Source organism: Poecilia latipinna, unplaced genomic scaffold (assembly GCF_001443285.1).
Source record: "Poecilia latipinna isolate Pla-1442-1.1 unplaced genomic scaffold, P_latipinna-1.0 Scaffold1353, whole genome shotgun sequence".
Lineage (NCBI taxonomy): Eukaryota > Metazoa > Chordata > Actinopteri > Cyprinodontiformes > Poeciliidae > Poecilia > Poecilia latipinna.
The window spans coordinates 82,083-86,219 of NW_015113969.1; positions in this window are offsets into that span (position 1 = coordinate 82,083).

Consider the following 4,137-nt stretch of genomic DNA (forward strand, 5'->3'; position numbering starts at 1 on the left):
ATAGTTCGCCCAAATCTGGAGATGAGGTGAGCTTCTATTTACGACGTTAACGACTGGGTTCTCGCATTTTTAAGTTTGTTTGTTTTATCATTTCTAATAACAGCCTAATTCTACACACCGGTATTTCCGTATCTTTCTTTTTCTTTTAAATGTTTGATCACATTGTGTTTTGGGGTTTATGTCAAACCTGGCAACTCACTGGGCCTCCATCTGCTTCCTTCCAGTCCCTCTGGCGTTCAATCGATCTGCGTTTCTGCCAGAAGAGGGCGCCGTTCAACATCAAAATACAGTGGAGAATTCTTTTCAATTTGCTTTACATTTCTCTGTTTGCTCTCTTAATCTAATTTAGTTTGGGACTCAAAAAATATTCTGATAATATTGTGATAAATGGATGAATGAATGAATGAATGAATGAATGAATGAATATACTTTACTAATCACCAGTTAGGAAATTGACAAATTTTCCTTTCTGTACAATGACAGCATTGACCTTAGTACTAATGCAGTTAATTTCTGAATAGTGTCTTTTTAAGTTATAGATTTGCTTGTTGCATAGCACTGCTTCTTATTTTTAATAGCATTTCATTACCTGCATAGTTTTATGTTTATATAGCTTGACTGTCTAGCTTTGAATAGTATTTTATTATGTACATAATTAACTTCATGTAGTATTTATTAAATGTGTTAACTGAGTCCTTTTTTTAAAGGACTCAGTGATGATGACACAATTATAATTGCTCAACAGACAAACACTGTTAAATTGTTTCTTAAATTTAATATCTTTTATATTCTATTCTTCATTATTTTAATACATTGACTGAAAATGTTAAAAGATCATATAGTCAATCTGGTTAAATTGGGGGGAAATAGCATATAATCTGTTTTGTAGATTCAACAATTTTTGACTTTTTAGAGGAGTTTTTCCAGGTTTTTTTTGGAAGTAAGCAAATATATCACATTCACGTGAAGAGTCAATATTTAGGTTCCCAGTGGGGTTGAGATCTGTTGCGTTTCCCAACCACAACTCCAAAAGGTTAATATTCTGACCTTTTAGTCCTTTTGTTTGGCTTCAAACATATGTTCAGCAGGAGGACATTTTATCAGATAAAATAACTCCGTATTTGTCTTCTGCTGCTCATCCTGCAGAATTTCAGTCCATCCCTAAAGCATTTTTGGACCAAAGTTTTTCAGTTAATAAATGTTAATCTGCATCTGTTTACTCTTCACTGTAATCCAAGTTCACAATGTGAACTCTCAAACTGAAAGATCTCTGTTGCAAAAAAAAAAAAAAAAATACAGCCCAGTTTTCACTTTAAAATTTGCTTTCCGGGATGATCCCTTCACTGGATGAGTTCAGTTTTAAAAACATTAATGAGCACTAGCTTTTATTTTTTTAACTGTCAAAGGTAAGTCATTTTAAAACTGAAATAAATTAGTATGAAAAGAAATCTAAGTAAAAGATACAGTGGACGAGTGCTATAGGTGGACGCAGGTGCATGCACTCAGTAGACTGACACATTTTTGGAAATATTAGTCATACAAGACTTTTTTTTTTATATTTAAAACCACATTTAAAAATCACAAAATGAAACAAAAGTTGTGTTTGAGTGCTCTGCAGGCATCAACAACTCTTTTTTTTCCATCTAGAAAGTAAAAGGTAGATGAATCAAAGAGTTAATCGTTATGATAGACAAGAAACCCCAAAAGAAAATAGCAATTTTCAGCTAACAGTGTTGAAATGAAAAGTTCACTTTGAAGAAGCATTTACACAAAATCACAGAAACATAGAAATGTAAAAACTGTGCACTTTCTGGAAAAATGAACTAATTTCAGCATTTCTTTGAACTTTATTTGTGACTTAACTACAAAAATTATATCATCTTAAAAGTGGATGACCTCATTTACATAAAATGTTATTTAAAATCACCACAGCTGCTTTTTATAGCAATGTTTTTCTTTCTTTTTTTCGAAAAAAAGTAAGGAAACTTATAATGTTGCTTGTGACAGAAAAAAATACATATTCTGGGTTCAGAAAAAAAAATGTGACCGATAGTTCTATGCAGGAATTTACCTTACAGGTCCCATCTTTAGCAATAACCAAGAGGACTAGATTAAAACAACACGAAGAAAAGAAGATCAAAAACCTGAGGTCAGCTGATGTAGCTCGATAACTGAACACATGGGAATATTACAGCCTCACACCTGATGTAATCTGTAAACCAGGTGGAAGGAATGGCTATATATGAACTTCTTCTAGTTTGTTTTTTTTACTCGTCTTTAACCTGAATTCAAAATAAAGTTGATGGTTTGTGTTTGGCATTAACACTTTTTCAAATTGACCAATGTTCCCACTTATTGTGTGTGAAGATGGTGAATAAAAATAGAAATGATTCAGGCTGTAATAGTCAGAATTAGAGTGCAGAGTTTATCTTTAGAGCCAATAACGCTTACAATATATCAGCTCTAGTCTGAGTGTGTCTGGGAATAAGATCATTCAAAGAAGAAATTATCTTTTCAAGTCAAAAAAACAATGAGGTATTTTTGGGTGGGTGGTTGTACAGAAATTAAGGCAAGTTTTCACATTTCCTGTTAATCTTCAGAACATTTCTGATATCTATATCCAGACTTTCTTTATTTCAAGATAATAAGGCCCTGAGAGCCTTTGGACATAATGGCCTAGTTCTCTCAAGATAACATAGTGAACATGATTATCTGCAAGAACTATTTTCATTCTAAATTTGGCAAAATCCCCATGTTTGTATTGACATAATGTATTTACTTAGAGATAACAAGACCTTGAGTGTTTAGCTGCTAATAAGCTTTTCTACTGAGATCAGATAATTATTTGTATAATAATAATAATCTCATCTAGAAATATTTTGTTTTTTGTTGTGATAATGCTTTATCTTTAGACACTAGCTGCTGGAACTTTTTCTATCTGAAAACATCAGAATCTCAAGCTCCATTTGCAGTAACAATCTGTTATCTTCATGAGATATTGACCTTGTTTTTGTAACCAGGATAATTTTTCCATATTAGATTCAGTTTTTTTATTTTATTTTCTATTTTGTTAAATTTAGTTTTGTTTTATTTGAAGATTTAATTAAAAATAAAAATCCTCCTTTCCTTAATTTATTCAATACTATGGAGCCGCGCCCATAGTATTGAATAAAAAATTCCCCATGTCCCTTGGAGGAAGAATGACTGCTATCATTAACGATACAGGGAAGAAGCTTTTTAGTTATCTTACTTTGCTAGCAAAGGCGTTAGCTAGCAGCTAGCTAATAGCACAACAACAATAGCCTAATGTCTGCATGATAAAAATACTGAATCAATAGATAAGAACAGTTTTTCCTCACCTGGTTGTCTCCTTCCGCTCACTAGTTCTTCAGAGAAAGGCAGACGCAGAGGCCTGTCAGTGTTTGTTGTATTTCATTACCTCTCTGCTTAAACTGCTACTCCGTGCTGAAGCAGAAACGATACGTTCAAATGTCCCAGTTCAACGAATCTATATCTAGGGATGTGAGAATCCTTGTTAAATGACGTTTAACTAAAGTCTTAGACTTTAAACTTAGAGTCCCAGTTGACAGCGTTCCAACTAAAAACCTAGGGGTTGGAGTCCTTGTCAAACGGTGTTTTTGACTAAAGTCCCAGAGGGTTAGAGCCCCAGTTAAACGACAGTTAAACTACATTTAACTGCAGTCCTAAAAGGGGTGCGGGTTTTAATGTTTTTATCTTTTTTAATCTTTTTCAAAATCTCTTTCTCTTTCTCACTGTTCAATGTCACATGCTGTTTTTATTTTAATTATGTGAAGCACTTTGAAATGCCTTGCTGCTGAAATTTGCTATACAAATAAAATTTGGCTGATTGATTCGCCAAAAAAGTTTTTTTTTTTTTAATTCACCAAAAACAGTTCTGTAATCTGGAACGTTCGCTTCGTTGAGCTCCAGTTAGCTGCCTTATCTCACTGCGCGAGAGGCAACTACGTCATGCGTCACGGGCAAAAGGTCAAAGGTAACAAGGTGACCGGAGGTCTTATTATGTTGTACAAAAAATAATAATAATAAAATAATAATAATTTTAGTATATGTTATTATATGTCAGAAGAGCGCTTAGGAAATAATAATACAAAAAAA